Here is an 18876-nt window from a genome sequence, read left to right on the forward strand (position 1 = left end):
GACCCAGGTCACACCATTTTGCCAGGTGACTGGGTCTGCATCAAAAATGTTCAACGGACTAAGAACTTGGAGCCTCGTTGGTCTGCGCCTACGCAAGTTTTGCTCGTCACCCGCACAGCTGTGAAAGTGGTCGGAAAGAGGAACTGGGTGCATGGCGTGCACTGTAAAAAGGTGCCATTGTCATTACCCTTCAACCAGTGGATCCGCAGTGGCGTAAGGGAATCTGAACACCTTTACAGCACCTACCTGACGCTCCTGTGGGGACACGAACGCTGCCACCGGCCAAGAGTCAACTTCTGCATTTTCATTGCGCCGCCGCCCCGGGACCACAACTCCCGGAAGCCTCAGCGACGGCGCATTCTTGTGACCACGCGCGAGTGCCTGGAGGCCCTTTAAATCCACGCTGAGGTCGGCGGAGCGGGGGGAACACCTTTGCAGCACCTACCTGACGCTCCTGTGGGGACAAGAACGCCGCCACCGGCCAAGAGTCAACTTCTGCATTTTCATCGCGCCGCCGCCCCGGGACCACAACTCCCGGAAGCCTCAGCGGCGGGGCATTCTTGTGACCACGTGCCAGCGCCTGGAGGCGCTTTAAATCCGCGCTGAGGTCGGCGGAGCGGGGGGAATACCTTTGCAGCACCTACCTGACGCTCCTGTGGGGACACGAACGCCGCCACCGGCCAAGAGTCAACTTCTGCATTTTCATTGCGCCGCCGCCCCGGGACCACAACTCCCGGAAGCCTCAGCGGCGGCGCATTCTTGTGACCACGTGTCAGCGCCTGGAGGTGCTTTAAATCCGCGCTGAGGTCTGCTTCGCGGGACGCCGGGCGAAGCCCGGGCAGAGGGCGGGCCCTCTGTGGCCCTCGGAGGCCCTCGGAGGCCGGGCCGGGCTCATTCTCTGAGATTTTGGTCGGAACTTATTGTCTTTATTTCTGAAGTACACAATGACCCTGAGTCCCATTAAAGGTACATCTATGCTAGCAGGGGGGCCTACTAGAGGAACTCTAGACAGTTATTTCTCTAGGGCACCTTTAGACACCGATAGGGAGCGCATACTAGCCGAGCGCCGGGCTGAGCGTCGCCGCTCGGTTGAATCTATCAAAGGCAGTCGCTCTTCCTCGGATCCCCAGCATTCAGTTTCCTCAGTACATATGACTTCCCTTACTTTAAATGAGGACCCTGATATATCACTTCTGGATAGCATCCCTATGTTATTTCGCGAGACTACTCCTCTATCCGATAAGTCCCAAATCCAGCCAACTAACATCTCACCCATCCTTAGCAACTCAATTGTAGTGGTAGAAGCACCATCTGAGCCGTCCCCACCAGTAGCTGAGGCAATTCAAAAAAAGGTTAAAAAAAAGAGACCCCCAAAGTGCAAGGTTCTCCGCCAAGGAAAAGGAGAAAGAGGAGGAGTGACCCGCAGAGAACAAGGATTAGCCATGCTGATTTTGGTAAAACCTCTAAAATCCCCGTATCGAAGGAAGTTAATACGGTAGGCTTAGATACTCCACCACACCTCCCGGCAAATGAAACATCAGGTTCTGCTTTATAAGGAAGTATGGAACAGCTAATTAGATCCTTTATACTCCCGGTTGTAGAAAGGCTAAAAAATTTGGAGCTAAGGTTAGGGAATTTGGAGCAGGCAATCAGTATAAATACAGGGTTGATTAAGGACCTAGGGAAGCCGGCACTGTCACATTTAACCTCTGCATTACCTCCAAAATCTAACCTACAGAAGGAGGTAACTAAAATTACTAAATCAACTACTCGCGATCAACAGAGGATAACCCCTTCTAAACTGGTACACAAACCGGTGCAGAATGTTGTTAAAACTGCACACGATGGGAGGAGTAGTAATAGCCCAGTCAGGGCAGAGAAGCCTAAGGGACGCCCAGTGGAATTGCCCCCAGAAGCGGTACCGTTCGTGGTGGTCCTTACAAGAGTTCCAACACTGGTAGAGGGCAAAAGGGAGGGCTTCTTTCAGTTAAAACATAAAGTCATCCATTGGCTTAGCCAGCATAGACCACTCCCCCATAACATAAATGGAGAGATCCTGCACGTTCGGCGTCTCCCCTGGTTGGGAAACAGAATCAAGGATATTGAGGGGGACATTATTGTTGTCAATTTTAGAGACCATGGAGCTGTCAGACACATCTTAGGCTGGTTCCCAGGTAATGGTAGTAATTCTATCATTCCCAACGAGCTGACGTATTTCTACCCAAGACCCTTAGCGGTTTCTAAAATGTATTCTGGGGTTCTAGCCTTCCACCAACCTAATCGCTTTATACCTCCTAAAAAACGTTACATGCCCTATGTATCCTACCCTACGGTCCCTGACAGAGTAACTAGGTGGGATACTGTTCCAACAGGGCAACACAGAAGTAAGTGGACTGATTCATGGGGTCCTCTCACCCCACTTGAGGTGACGAATAGATTTAACGCCCTCTCAGGCATTGACGACTGTGATTTACAGATTGGGTTCCCCGGTAGCCCTTCGCCCATCCCTGAAGAAGCTGAGGTACTTGTAAATCATATTACCTCAGCCAAACTTTCAGTATCGGAACAGGCATCCCAGCCTCCATCCTCTATCCCTCTTGCCGACCAACTTATTTCAAGCGGTGAGACTAAAGAAATGGAGGATGTGAGTACTAACAAAATCAGTGAATCCCTTGATTCTTGGGACTGTGCACCTACTAAGCTGGGTCCAGCCACCTCACAAACTAAAATTCTTTCCTGGAATGTGGCGGGATTGAAGAACAAACTGCCCATTCCAGCTTGGGGCTCCTTCATGTCCTTACATGACATTTGCATGCTACAGGAAACCTGGGCGCTAAAAGAAAGTATAGTCCCTGGCTTTGCAACCTTTGATGTCTTAGCAACTATGGGCGGTCGTGGTAGGCCATCGGGTGGGTTGTCTATCTGGGTTGGCACCCATTTGGGGGTCCAGGCAACGCATATCAATACTAACTCTTTAGATGTTCAGTGCGTTCTTTTAACCCCGCCAAATAAGCAAAAGATAGCTCTGATTAATGTATACTCAAGGCCAGTTAGGCGGGGTTCGGAGTCTGAGCCTATAGAAACTTTATCAAAATGTATTCAGACGATTGATCATTCCACTGTGATAATTCTGTGTGCAGATTTCAATTGTCACTTTGAGCCTCTTGTGGACCCAAGTTTAGGAGACCCAGATGAAGTTGCTTTGCTGTGGTCTATCCCGGACCCGCTGATTCCCAAGGTCAAGGTTTGGACCTCACTTGTTCTACAACTGCAATCATTGGCGTTAGTCACTTCGTTACGAGCATGCAATGGGAGGGTGGATCCCGACAGGCCTGGGAGAATTACTTTCAATCGCTTAAACCAGACTTCTGTGATTGACTACTTATTCATGGAAGCCAGGTACTGGGAGAGGTTGCTTGAATTTAGGGTTGTTGACAGGTATGATAGCGACCATAATGCTTTAGTTCTTTCTCTTAAACTGGGGAGCTTTGCGTTAAATAATCCACCACCTAGCCAAAAAAGTGCTTCACAAACACTAACAATCACCAATTGCAGGCGAAGGGTTAAATGGTCAGATTTCCAGGACTCTCAGAGCAAACTTGCCGACTTGTATGAGACTGCAATTCCATTTATTGCCGAAATGGGGGACCCTGACTGTATGGGAAGGGCCACTGATATACATATTCAATTGGTGGCCACCTTAAAGGACGCCCTTTGCCCTTTGGTAAAGACTAGCCAGCCCCGGGCGAACAATCATTTGTGGTTTAACGCCTCATGCCGTAAGTCCAAAAAAGCCTTGCTATTAGCACTAAAAACCAAAGACGTTGAGCTGTTAAAGTCCAACGTTCTCTGTACAAGAAGGCAATTAGTGACGCAAAGAGGGAACGGGAGGTTCTCCTGTGCAAGGATTTGGGTGCTGCACTCACTGCTAGGGACTCCAAATTGTTTTGGACTATCGTTGCAACCGGTCTTCATGGCCTCAACCCTGTCCCTGGCTCCTCACCCACGCACACAAGTCTATCCACGACCTGGGCCCCAAGTACCTCAACGACCGCCTGACCTTCTACACACCCACCCGCCAGCTACGCTCTACAAGCCTCACCCTCGCCGCCATACCACGCATCCGAAGAGCCACCGCCGGAGGGAGATCCTTCTCCTACCTGGCGGCCAAGACATGGAATTCCCTCCCCATCCACCTTCGGCTGACCCAGGACCATCTCGCCTTCAGGAGACAACTCAAGACCTGGCTGTTCGAGCAATAGCAGATCCCTTCCCCCAAGCGCCTTGGGACCCTGCTGGGTGAGTAGCGCGCTATACAAATGTTATGATTGATTGGCCCTAACATTTCTTCGAAAATTTGGGAAAATCACTTTGGTGGCCTGTATGGAATTCCTGAGATAGACAGCTTAACCTGTGACTCCCAACAAATTTCAATTGTCCTTGAGCCTGAAGAGGCTGGAATGATGACTATAGTCCCCAGTCTCCACCCACAGGTCGAACCTTTTACACTGAGAGAGGTTGAGGCAGTAATAGGTAAACTGCTTCCCAATAAGGCCCCAGGGCTAGATAAATTACATGGGGATTTGTTTCGAACACAGCCTAAAATCTGGGCACCTTATCTGGTCGTTCTATTTAATGGAGTTCTCTTGGGTGCTGATCTGCCCCCTACCTGGCTGGGGGCTGAGATTGTGCCAATCCTCAAAAAGGGCTGCCCGCTTACCCCCTTGAACTATAGACCAATTAGCTTAATTGATACATCACAAAAGCTAATGGGGAGGGTCATTCTTGACAGGATCCTGAGGTGGATTTATGAAAATGAGATCCTATCTACATTCCAGGCAGGTTTTAGGTCCGGCACTTCCACTCTAGATCAGATATTTCGCTTGCAGGTCCTGTATTGGAAGGTAGAAAAGGTGGAGGGTGGCAGCCTCTACCTTGTGTTCGTGGATTTACGGGCAGCTTTCGATCTAGTTCCTCAAGCGAAATTGTGGAAGGTACTGGCAGACCTAGGACTTCCGTCTTACCTGCTGTTCTTTCTGTCTAGGCTCCATACAAATAATTATGCCCAGGTTAGGTGTGGCAGGCATGGTGATCTTACGGACCAATTTCCTGTCCAAAAAGGGGTTCGCCAAGGGTGCGTATTGGCTCCTACGTTATTCAGCCTCTACATTAATGGACTTGTGGACTACCTGAACGGTGTGGTGGATAATGATGCCCCTAAACTGGCCACGGGGAGGGTGTCTACTCTGATGTTTGCAGACAACACTCTGTTGTTGTCTAAAACATCGTTGGGCATCCAAAAAACACTTGATGGCTTTGTAGAGTTCTGTGCACTCCGGGGATTGGAAATCAATCTGGAAAAAACAAAGTTCATGATATTCAATCCCCCTAAGCGGACACGCCCCAACCCGGTCCTACACGGTATTCCCCTTGAGAGGGTTGAGACATTTGTCTACTTGGGTGTTACCCTTACAGAGAACTTTGAGTGGAACACCCAGATTGCCGAATCTGAACTAAAACTATCACAGCTTGCGGGGGGAATTGGTAAAGTAGTCAAAAGGTCAACATTTAAGCCGGTGTCCCCGGCTTTGGAAATATACTGTTGCAAGGCTAGAACTGCCGTAATCTATGGGGCGGAGCTTTGGGGTCACAAAAAAATATCGACCATCTCAAGGGTGGAACACACCTTTATGAGAAACCTAGTTGGATTACCTATGAGTACACCCTTGATCCCTCTAAGAATGGACCTTGGGATGGAGCCAATAGAGGAAATTGCGAGTGCAAGACCAATTATGTACTGGAAGAGGCTGTGGTCAGTCCCAGAATTGGCCGCATACAGAACAGAACTATCTGAGATCTGGACTTCTCTGAAAAGTAAAAAGATACTGTGGTCTATTTATTTATTTATTTATTTCCATTATTTATAAAGCGCGACACTCATCCCGTGGGATATCACGGCGCTATGAAACGAGGGAGACTACTGATGGCTAGCTGGGAGATTTCGTTTTTTGGGAAGAGGTGAGTTTTTTAAATTTTTGCCGGAATTGAAGGTAGTTAATGGTATGTCTGAGGTCTACAGGTAACTCATTCCACCTTTTGGCTGCCAGGTATGAGAAGGCGCGTCCACCCGTTCTTGTCTTATGGATGCGTTTAGGTTTAGCCAGGGCTAGGTGGTTCGATCTTAGGTTCCTGTTGGGGACGTAAAAATCAATTTTCCCTTGGAGGATGGTGGGGCCAGTTTTATAAAGAGCTCTGTGTGCATGACAGAGTATTTTGAAGGTGGCCCTCTGGCGCATCGGTAGCCAGTGAAGTTTCCGGAGACAAGCGGATGCTGAGTCTCGCTTGCCTTTATTGCAGACCAGCTTGGCCGCCTGATTTTGTAAAACCTGTAGGCGGGAGAAAAGTTGTTCGTTCATGCCTTCGAAAACTGCGTTGCCATAATCAAGGCGGCTGACCAAGAGGGCTTGGGTGACTGTACGTCGACAATCCAGGGGTATCCAGGGAAAGATTTTTGCCAAAAGTTTGAGTATTGCAAAGCCCTTACCCCAGAGTGATCGTATGTGGTCCTTCATGGACAGTGCGTCGTCCATGATGATACCTAAATTTCTGGCGTGTTGTTTTGGAGTAGGGGCTGATCCCAATGTGGGTGGCCACCATGTGGCGTTCCATGTCAGTTTTGCTCCTCCAAACAATAGTATCTCCGATTTACCGGCATTTAATTTTAAGCAATGGTTATGCATCCATGATGCCATTTCGGTGAGACAGCTGTGTAGCTTTTTCTTTGTTGTCTCCGACCTTTCATCCATTGTCACCATCAGCTGTGTGTCGTCGGCATAGGAACATATGCCGATGCCCCACTTTCTACCAATGTCAGCCAGAGATGAAACATAGACATTGAAAAGAGTGGGGCTCAGCGAGGCCCCTTGTGGGACCCCACGGCTGATGGGACAGGGTTTCAAATGAAACTGGCCCATGTGCACTGCCTGGGTACGGTTGCTAAGAAATGATCTAATCCAGTTTAGTGCTGAGGATTGCACTCCTTTACTCAATAGAGAGTTTAGTAGACAGTCGTGGGATACGGTGTCAAACGCCGCTGACAGGTCAAGCAGTATCAGAGCCACCGATCCACCTTGATCTGTGGTGCATCTGATACTGTCCGATACTGCCAGCAGCGTTGCCTCGGTGCTATTATTGGCTCTGAAGCCGGTCTGTGAGGGGTCTAGGAGTGAATTGTTTTCCAGATATCGGGATAGTTGTATATTGACCAGTTTCTCCAAAGCTTTGGAGAGATACGGGAGCTGAGAAATTGGCCTATAGTTCTCCGGGTTGGAGATGTCAGATCCGGCTTTTTTCAGAAGAGGAGTCACGGATGCGTGTTTCCAGGCTTCTGGAAAGGATGCTGTAGTGAGCGATTTATTGAAGAGCTTGGTGATAAGAGGGCAGAGTGTTGGTAAAATTTTGGAGAACACGAAATGGGGACAGGGGTCTGCGGGAGAGCCGGATTTAACTGTTTTCAGAACTGCTGATATTTCATCTTCAGAGAATGTTTGGAAGCAAGTTAGGCAAGGTGTGTTGCCTGAGTCTGGTTGGTTGTTGCCTTTGTCTGTTATTGGGGTGAGCTTTTCAGGATTGTCAGGCAAGGTAGGAGTGTTTAGAGGGGTGAAGGTAGTGTAGATTTTGTTAATTTTATCGACAAAGAAGGTGCTGATGCGTTCACAGGCCTCTGTTGATGGGGTGAGGGTTTGTGAGGTGCTGGACGGGTTGCTGAACTCCTTCACTATTTTGAAACATTCTTTAGCGGAATTGTGGTTCTCATGAATTCGTTGGGTGAAGTATGCTTTTTTTGCGTCTCTAATGGCCAAAAAGTATTGTTTTCGTTTGGTGACATAGGCTGCTCTAGTTTCCGAGTCTTTTGTTTGTCTCCATCGGTGTTCGTCTTTTTGACATTCCTTTTTGAGGCTCTTTAGGAGAGGGGTATACCATTTCTCCGTTATAGTCGTTTTTTTTCTTGATTTACGCATAGGGGCTAGTTTGTCTAGCGCTTGGCGAATTCCAGAATCTAAAAGAATGACGTTGTTACTGATAGAGGGGTCTTCCAGTATTGTGGCATCTGTCTCAAGGAAGTGGGTTTGAAAGTTAGAGTCATCAATTAGTCTCCAGGCTCTATTGGTGACAAGAGGGGTGGATCTAAACTTCAGGGGTTTGCCAGGAAGTTTAAATGAAAAGAGTAGTATAGAGTGGTCGGACCAGGACAGAGGGAGGATTTCTTTTATGGTAGTTGAATCAATATTAGTAAATAGAAGATCCAGGGTATGCCCGGCTAAGTGCGTGGGGCCCTCGACCCACTGTTTGAGTTGTAGGATTTCCATATCGTATTTCAACTGGGCGGATCCGGGGGCGTCTGTTTTTTCGTAATGAACATTGAAGTCACCGACGACCATGTAGTTTTCCTGTTTTAAACATAGTGGTAGCAGTTGGTTCAATAATTTGGCGCTTACACTGGCGTGTTGCCCTGGAGGGTTGTAAACAACTGCGCCAGCAAGAATGATGAGGCCGTGGGATAAAATTTTAAATGGTAATATCTCATGTTCAGGGTACACAATTGTGTTTTCTGCAATGCATGTCAGATGATCTCTAAAGATCACGGCGACTCTGCCTCCTTTTTTCTTGCCTTGTCTGTTTTGTGTAACTATTTTGTATTCTGGGGGAAGGGCATTAGCGAGGTCTGGGGTATTAGAGACCGATAGCCATGTTTCGGTAATAAAAACTAGGTCCGGGGTCCTGGATGTCAACAAGTCCCAGATTTCTAGGGCATGTTTAGGTAAGGATCTGGCATTAAAGTATAGGCATTTCAATTCTAGCTGATTTTTGATAGAGTTTGTGCGGAGGTCAGTTGGGGGTTGGCCCATACTCGACCAGCGACAGGCGAGACAGGAGAAAGGTCCATACGATAGTCCGGGGCCGGTTTGATTACAACGGTGAGATCTAACATCCGTGTTGAGGGCTAGTAGCTCCCTCCGTGTATACTGGATAAGTATCGGCGCAGATGGATTAAGGCCTGTAGAGGGTATAGCCCCTAGTCCCGGTTAGTCGCGGACGGGCGCAGACGGGCTTGCCTTAGGCGCGCCTTCGGCGCGCAAACGTCGCGCCCGCTGCGCTCGCCCGCTGCGCTCGCCCGCTGCGCGACCGACCGGGACTAGGGGCTATACCCCCTACAGGCCTTAATCCATCTGCGCCGATACTTATCCAGGAGCATATTAGGGCAGATAGTCTCCGGCTGGGTCTCCTGGACTTGTGCGAAAAACCAGAGACCTTTTGCTCCGGGATACCAAACCAAGAAAGTGCTCTGATACGTATGCAGAATTCTCAAACACTTCTGAACTCAGCAACTATGGGCAGGCTAACGTCTGAGTTCTTCTTAGTTAAATCGGACTCTAAAATTGAGGAATGCATTGATGTAATTGAACCCCCTCCTGCCAGAAAGTTGTATCTCCAGTTAAGGCATGGCACTTTACCCACTAGGTAATTTACAACCAAATGGACCAAAACCAGTATTGTAGTTTGCCCTTCCTGTGACTACAAAATTGAAAATGTACCACATGTTTTGTTTTTTTTGTCCAGCTTATTCCGCAATTAGAAATTGTTGGCTGATCTCAATTTGTAAGAATCTCAAATTTCTGCATTTCTCCCAGGTATGTAGAATATTGACTTATGATACTCATCCCCCCATTGTGCTTGCTGTATCTCGATACCTATTTAGCATGTGGTGTAGGAGACAAACATTTTTAACTTAATTGTTAGTAATTATGAAATTTTACTGTTCTTCTTTATTGATAACTCATAGTTTAATTTTCATTTTAAATGTCTAATGATAATTTATTTTTTTAACAACTTGTGCTGGCTTGTATTTTATGTGCACTTTTCTGGTCCTTGACCTAAATAAAGTTATCAAATGAAAATGAAATGAATCTGATTCTGCAGCGATTCCATGTTTTGTGCCTTTCAGTGATGCTCAAATTTATGGAACTCAGTCTGAGAAAGTGGATGACGACATTCTTCAAGCTGCTGTGCCTGCGCATTTTCCAATAGACACTACCAATCCAGAAACTTTATTTAAGGACCAGACCATGCCGAGCAAATCACGCTACAACCTGAGGCCGAGAGCTGACCGAAGGAACAGAACACTTTGAACACTTTTTTCCTTATTACTCAAAGACATCTTTTTTTGGGTCTTTTTGCCTTTTTGTTTTTTTGTGTGATATTTAGTATTAGATGTGCCATCTGTCTCCGTCGCAGGGTCACGGTAGGAGATTCAGACTGTAATCTGTTTTTTGTTCTTTTAGCAAGTGGCTAGTGCCTCAGGATATACAGAAGTAAGTAGCTGAGTGATTGAGGAAGGTTGCCTTGAGCGACATTTATTTTTAGATAAAGATGGATGGTACAACAACCATAGGTCGGGAAAATAGGAAGCAGGAAATGAGATCGAAGTATTGTAAATTATTGCGTAGTCGATTTGGCATAACTTTGTGTGTTTTTATGTTTTTGTGTATTTTATTACCCTGCACAGGTTGGATCATACATGTTCTGCAACAGAGAAATGTTAATTCTACAACTTCTTTGCCTTCTCGTCTTTCTGTCTTTTCACATAAAATGCATGCTCTACCTCCTCATGAACAGATAAGGAGAGCCGAATATATGAATAATACGTTTATCCAGTTGTTACACCAACATCAGTTGGCTATTAATATGACTGACTGTTGGGTGTGCGGACTTATGCCACACAATACACGAAAGGGAATGCCATATTTGGTTCTTCCTTTCTCATATGAAGGTTCAGCTTGGGCCTATTTGACTATGTTTTCGGCCGCATACCACAACAGACTTAGAAGCCCTGTAAAGACTTCTGGGAATGGATTGGATTTCAGCCACAGCTCCTTGATTAAAGGTATAGTGGTAATGGCTAAGATTGTAGAGAAGAACAAGATTCCGTTAGACGAGAAAAGAGCTTATGAAGGATGGAATGTTACCCACTATGTTTCTAGCCTTGGTGACAAAACTAGAAAGGGTGAGTCTTCTCCAGTATGGACTGTACCAAATAAAGGTAATTTTTGTCTCCAAGTCAACAGTAAGAAAGCTGACATCAAGCAGAGTTGTTTACACACCTACATTTTCTCGTCCCCTGATTTCCCTCCGTTAGTTCCGTCTCAAGGAACATATTTTGTGTGTAACGATCGAGCTTATACATGGCTCCCTTCCAACTTTTCTGGAACCTGTTATATAGCTTTTCTTCTTTCCCCTACATATACGGCTCCGTCAGACCACCACAGAGTTAAATATGGCCGAGGTATATTCGATGCCAAGGACACAGTAGAACAAGAGGGAGGAGACTTCCTTAAAGGATTCCTTCCCTTTTGGGGCCCGATGGTCAACAGCAGAAACATCAGGCAATTGGTTTGTGTGGTTGAGACCACTATTAATGTTACTGCAGGTGCGATAGGTAACATTACAGCAGAGCTACAGGCTGACCGCCTAATGACGTTGCAAAATTGGATTGCGCTAGATATGATCTTAGCAGACAGAGGAGGTGTTTGTAGAATGATCGGATCTAGCTGCTGCATTTATATTCCAGATGATGCTCCGGCAGTATACCAAGCCATTTCCAAATTGCATACCATCTCCGAGTCGATTCATCAGGACGAAGGGGATTGGTCTTTTATGGGATGGTTTCGGGGAATATTGTCAACTTGGGGATGGAAGATCTTAACGTTCCTTGGAGCAATTTTGGCCATCATATTCTCTTGTTGTCTGTTTGTTCAATGTGGTCCTGCAGTTTGTGGCCTACTGGCTACTTTATGTGTTCAGCAACCTGCAAGTCAGAGGACAGAGAATATTAGGATGACGGTGCAGCAACAGCTTGAGGATTTTATGAAAATCGATGCTGATTCCGACTCAGATTAACATGGCAAAAGGAGGGTCTGAGGTTCTGTAAATTATGAATTCGTTCGTGCTCAGCCTCCATTTTGTAGTCGCCGCCATTTTATGTTGCCCTCACTCAGGCAGCGTGGCCAACGCGATGTTTTTGTCGTTTCTGCATTTACGTGTCAGGTGGCTTCTTTGGCTATGCTTACTAAGGAGTGTCAGGGTCTGGCCGAGTACACTAATTCCTGTCTGAGCTGATTAATCCCCGTCCAGACTATTTGTTGGTTCACACCATTCTTTCCTCTAAGTTATCTTATCTGCTGTCCATCGCTACATGTCTCATGCATTCTCCTGTTTCACGACTGTCCTTCTATAACATGCAGCTGTGTTTTCTCTACTCATAAATCGAATTGTGTAGATTCATTTGTAATTTGCTTAAGGGGTCGAGTGACAAACATAACCGGGAACTTGAGTTGCTTTGGACTTAAAACATTGTTTATAACGTTTGCCTATGGCTCATGCTGTTGTGTGAATGCATTTTGCATTGTATTGTATCGTATATAAACCTGTGGGCCACAGAGTTGAGTGGCAGTCTCTTCTGAACCTTGTTATACCAACGACTTCTAAGACCACTGTACTAGCTGCAGCTAATAAATACCATCTTCTACGCCAGACGAAGAGTCCGTGTCCCTGTTTCTGACAAGGCAGGTGAATCCCTGGGATTTCAGGCGTACCCTGCGCCGCCGGGCCTTAAGGCTGCGGTTCTCCACAGTTCAGAAATGGATGGCTTCACATTTTATATACTATCTCACAAAATGGGGGGGAGGCTCATTGGAGTATTAACCACCTAATGGCTGATTTGCATATAGCCATTGTCTGACCTAGGGTGGTGTGGAGTGCAAAAAAACAATGGATTTAGGCCCAGATCTTTGTACTGGGGTGAATGTAAGACATTGTTCTGCATTCTGTCCCTCAACTGTGTTTTTTGCAATTTTCACCCCCAGTGGGCTGGGTATGCTCAGACGTGAGTCCCAGGCTCTTCACATCACTGGAGTCAAGCTATCCAGGCTGAAGAAGGCTGATAGCCAGAAACCGGTCCTTGGATGCATGATTCCGGTCTAGGAAAGTCATGGCTTGGTAGTTTGGGCTGGACTGTTCCCATGAGGCACAGGGTCAAGGCTGATTTGCATATAGCCATTGTCTGACCTAGAGTGGTGTGGAGTGCAAAAAAATGATGAATTTAGGCCCAGATCTTTGTACTGGGGTGAATGTAAGACATTGTTCTGCATTCTGTCCATCAACTGTGTTTTTTGCAATTTTCACCCCGAGTGGTCTGGGTATGCTCAGACATGAGTCCCAGGCTCTCCACATCACTGGAGTCAAGCTATTCAGGCTGAAAAAGGCTGATAGCCAGAAACCGGTCCTTGGATGCTTGATTCCGGTCTAGGAAAGACATGGCTTGGTAGTTCAGGCTGGACTGTGTTAGGAATGAGGTCTAGTCTCTCTTCTATGGCCATGCTCCACCATCACATGATTGGCTTTGAGGGTATTTAGGAACCGCCCTTACCTTTGCTCAGTGCTTGGTATCTTTTAGCTTTGGGTTCCAGGTTCTGGGTCTTGTTATCCACGTAGTAAGAAAATTTGGTTCACGGGCTCGTGTTCCTATTTAAATTATCCCCTTTGTTTCTTTAGTCCTGGTTTTGCCTTGCCCTTCCCGTTTTCCTGGTTGTTCCGTTTTTTCACTTCAGTTAGAGGAGATAGGAGAAGCCATAATCCCACCCCGCCCCCTCCTCCCTCGTTTGCTCCCACTTTCCTTCGTTTTTTGTTTTGGAGCTGTGGTGTTTGGTTTGTAACTCGAGGGACCTGGGGCTCCGGTCCCCTCGTTTCACGGCTCCTCGGACAGTCAGGGATACTTCCCCTAGGGACGCCGGCCTGCGTGTTAGCTGCGTGGAGTCTAAGCAGCATCCTCTACTTCCGTGTTTTTTGTAGGCTATCCGCCTCATTGTGTGCTGTTTGGGCGCTTTCAGTCGCGCTGAGAACAGAGGAGCTGCAGTCTCCGGAAGAAGGACCCGATTGTTTGTTGTGTCCCCCGCCTTGATTTTAGAGCTATAGACACTTACAAGGACATCAGCTGGGGTTTTTTATGCCGAAGTTCATGGCTTTTTCCCCTTGACAATTCCGTTTTTGGCAGACATTGTCCTCGAAGTGTAATCCCTTTACCCCCTATCGTTGTATGGAATTGGAGGCTCTCACGTTTATGGAATACTCATCCTATCAGCTGCCAAAGACCTCCCGAGGCTAATCCTGTACAATACTCAAGTACAGAGGCGTGGAGGTGGTGGTCGAGTCTCATTGTCCAGTCCATCTCAGGGGTGAAGCTTTATTTGACGTCCCGTTTATTTGAAATCCTGTCCCCTGCCCTGGGCTCGGGTGTCCTCGCATGGTTGTCTACTTCATGGGAGGCATTTGAGTCGGGGTAGTGGATTTGGTCGTACCTCGTTCCTGCAGTGTCTGGGCCTGTGGAATCCAACAGACTGTTCCCAAGAGGCACAGGGTCAAGGCTGATTTGCATACAGCCATTGTCTGACCTAGGGTGGTGTGGAGTGCAAAAAAACGATGGATTTAGGCCCAGATCTTTGTACTGGGGTGAATGTAAGACATTGTTCTGCATTCTGTCCATCAACTGTGTTTTTTGCAATTTTCACCCCGAGTGGGCTGGGTATGCTCAGACGTGCGTCCCAGGCTCTCCACATCACTGGAGTCAAGCTATCCAGGCTGAAGAAGGCTGATAGCCAGAAACCGGTCCTTGGATGCTTGATTCCGGTCTAGGAAAGACATGGCTTGGTAGTTCGGGCTGGACTGTTCCCATGAGGCACAGGGTCAAGGCTGATTTGCATATAGCCATTGTCTGACCTAGGGTGGTGTGGAGTGCAAAAAAACGATGGATTTAGGCCCAGATCGTTGTACTGGAGTGAATGTAAGACATTGTTCTGCATTCTGTCCATCAACTGTGTTTTTTGCAATTTTCACCCCCACTGGGCTGGGTATGCTCAGACTTGAGTCCCAGGCTCTCCACATCACTGGAGTCAAGCTATCCAGGCTGAAGAAGGCTGATAGCCAGAAACCGGTCCTTGGATGCTTGATTCCGGTCTAGGAAAGACATGGCTTGGTAGTTCGGGCTGGACTGTTCCCATGAGGCACAGGGTCAAGGCTGATTTGCATATAGCCATTGTCTGACCTAGGGTGGTGTGGAGTGCAAAAAAACGATGGATTTAGGCCCAGATCTCTGTACTGGGGTGAATGTAAGACATTGTTCTGCATTCTGTCCATCAACTGTTTTTTTTGCGACATTCCTCTAGAAGGCAGCTCTGGTGACGATACGATGTACTTTAATCATGATCCCGATTTTTACACGGCTCACTAAATAATGTTCCACTAAGACTTGCACAACGGTATGAAATCAACAATATCTCCAGAGCTGTGTTTATTTGAAAGGGTGTTCATTTAAAATGATCTCTCCATTTGTTAATTAATAGACTCCTTCCTTCTATTGATTAGTTGACTTTTTGTTACTGTTGAACACATATTTAGCTCTGACGCGCCCTGAAGGGACCGACGATGGCTGAGCAGACCATGACACATTATATATGGTAAGGTCATACAGAGTCCCCTCATGGGCACACAGTTTCACTTTTCACTTTAAGCTAGGTTTGCAGTGTTGGTGATGGATACAGGGGTTTTATTGATATGGGGACTGTTTATCATTGTTGTGTTTTATTTTCAGAATCTAGTGGACCTTGCCAGGTGCTGGTGCCACATGATTATCCAATACTGTGAAAGTATGGTCTTCTTGGTTACTTTAAATAATTTGAACCAGCAGAGTGACATACACCTTTGGTTCTGAGGAATGCCATGAACATTTTATTAGTTTAAGGCAGAAACATGTTGACCAAAGAATAGGAGAATATCCATATCCCTAGCTCACTTAGCTTGTTTTGAATCCTATCTATTGGGTGTGCCAGAATAAAAAATGTATTGTACCCACCAAGAGATAGTTTTAATTTACCTTTCTTTTGCACTCTGCCCCTCTCGCCCCATATAGAAGTAGTACTTGCAGTGCTTGTGACAACCCCTGCTCCTCTCCCACAGGAGAGTTGTAGCCCACACCGGGTACCTCGTGGTCCCAGTGGGAAGAGGGGACCCAATGGTGAAGCATGTCATCCTTGGGTGAGTGAACATTAACATTTTATGTAACTGAACTTCAACAAAATGGGGCAAATAGTAGCAAAAGTACTTTCGATAAATGGAAGCAAACTCTTTGACAAGAATGTATGCCCTCCTATACTGCTGTTAAAATGGTAGATATTCTTAGAATTTGCATTGACAGAGTTATCTTTAGATAATCTGATCTTCAGCGTTTCGAGCTCCTGTTTTAGGCAAAGGAAATGTTTGAAAATTGGTTGCAAAAATATGGATGCAATTTGTGACCAGTATACTTGCAACCAGTTAGGAATTGATTGGCAAGCGTTTGATTTGGAATTAGTTGCAATCCGACCCACCTCATGAATATTAATAAAGTAGGTCATCAATTGAAACCCAATCCAATTGTAGCCATCACAGGGAGGAAGGTCTGCTATCATCAGGAGACAACCATTTCTGTAATCGCCTTTAAATAATCGTTTCCTTAAATGTAGCCTAGTTTATTTAAAAGAGACAGGGATTTGCTTTAAAAAAATCCTATTTTTGAAAAGTTTCTTTGAGATTTGGCAATGGTCCCTTAGATCACTCAATGATCCCAAATAAACTTTTTTGTTAACATTCATTAATGGTAAGAGATCCCAAGGTGACTTCTTACCTTTTGTGAATGAGTTAGCACACCAGCTCAGAGTCCAGTACCTTTTCAATGTTTGGTGATTGGATTATAGTTACAAAACATTTATACATAGGGTACTAAATGTTAGGATTTAATCCACAACACAGGCTCAGCAATTCTTAGTTATGTTCCCCATGAGATCAATATTTTTATAATCACTTGATTTGGCTCTTGGTGATCTATTCCTTGTATATGAATCATCATGTATTCACTCGGTTTTAGCAGTGTTTGTTGCCTTCGTTTATTTCTCCATTATGTATTCAGACCTTGTATTGTACAATGCTTGTCGGGTTTATTTTCAATAGAATACTTGGTACCGTTTATCCACGTGAGCTTGCTACCGTTTATCCACATGAGCCAGGCATCTGCAACAGCCCAAGGAACTGCCAAACGAATACACGTGCTAGCGCAGGTCTAATTGAGTGCTCGAGTGTGTTAGGCTATAAAAGACCTAACCCGCTTCCTAACGGTGCTTCGCTTCGTCGCGTCACCACTGAAAGCTCCGCATCCGTTCTTGAAAACCCGCCGACCCTTACTATCGTGTGAAGACTTCTTGGAGACAGCGTCCTGCTTGTCAGCGTCTTCATACTGGATTCCAGCTCTAATCTGGGGTTCTTCCGGAGAGCCGGTCAGCGTCTTTCTGCCACAGAGGCCGCTGCTAACAACGTTCCTCTAATCTAAAAATGAGAGTAGAAAACAACTCAGGAGAGCCTAATATGTTCCCGGTAACGTATCAAAGGCAGCAAACAGAGTGCATAGAAGATCGGTAAGCTAATTTTTACCTTGTCAATTTGGTAGAAACCATGAACCACATTGTTTGGGAAGAAAGAGACTCTGGGGCATTTAATTTCTATGTTTGATTTATTTATGATATCAGCGCTAACCAAAGGACAAAGTATACAAAAGAAACAGTGGCAAACATAGCGCTAAAAGGAAAGAAAATATTTAAAGCTTCACAAACATTTCCTGGAAATAAGGAGATTCTTGTAAAAGGCACTACATAGTTTTTTCTGTTAAACTTCATTTAATGCTCAGTCAATAGGGGATTTAAGCCCTATGTAGAAAGGCACTAGAAATTCTATGTGAAAAAACATATTTTGTACATGGTTTGTTTCCTTTTCTTATAATTACAGAACCCCACAGAAACAAGCTCTCATTGGGAACAACAGGTATGAATAACTGTTAACATAGATATGATTAACAAGACTAACTCTAACACAAAAGCTATCAAGATAATTCAAAATATATGCAATGACCAGTGAAACGTTTATGTCTTAAAGGTGGATGTATGTCGTTACAACGCATACTTTTACAACGCCTACCTTTATAATGCATTTTTTACACCGCAACATCCATTACAACGCATTCCATAACAACGCATGCCATTACAACGAATTCTTTGAAACTACCTTTACAACGCATTCCACTACAACGCATACTACATTTCCAATGCATACCATTACAACGCATACCATTACATAGCATGTATATTAAGTATTGGATAGTGTAGGGGTAAAAATTACTATTCTAACTCCAGGGGGTGCAACAGTAGGGTAAGTGTTGGAAAGTGTAGGGGTAAAAAATACTATTCTAACTGCAGGGGGTGCAACAGTAGGGTAAGTATTGGATAGTGTAGGGGTAAAAATTACTATTCTAACTCCAAAGGGTGCAACAGTAGGGTAAGTGTTGGATAGTGTAGGTATGCGTTGTAATGGTATGCGTTGTAATGACTGCATTGTAATGACATGCGTTGTAGTGGTATGCGTTGTAGTGACATGCGTTGTAATGGTTGTGTTGTAATGGCATGCGTTGTAATGGATGTTGCATTGTTAAAGTTTTGTTGTAAAGGTAGTGTGTTGTAAAAGGTGCGTTGTAAGTGTTGTTTCCCCTTAAAGGTTCTCATGAGAATAGAAGATACAAGATTTAGTATCTATACAGAAGTGTTTGCATGAGCTCCTCTTGATTAGGTAGGCTATCATCTCGTGTTGTGCTTATGTCGATATTGTCTTATGCTTTTGTTGATAGTTAGAAGCAATTACATGATAATCAGAATGACCTATCTACACAGCAAGGAGTTCAGAGTC

The sequence above is a fragment of the Lissotriton vulgaris genome, chromosome 12 (assembly GCF_964263255.1).
Source record: "Lissotriton vulgaris chromosome 12, aLisVul1.2, whole genome shotgun sequence".
Taxonomy (NCBI): Eukaryota; Metazoa; Chordata; class Amphibia; order Caudata; family Salamandridae; genus Lissotriton; species Lissotriton vulgaris.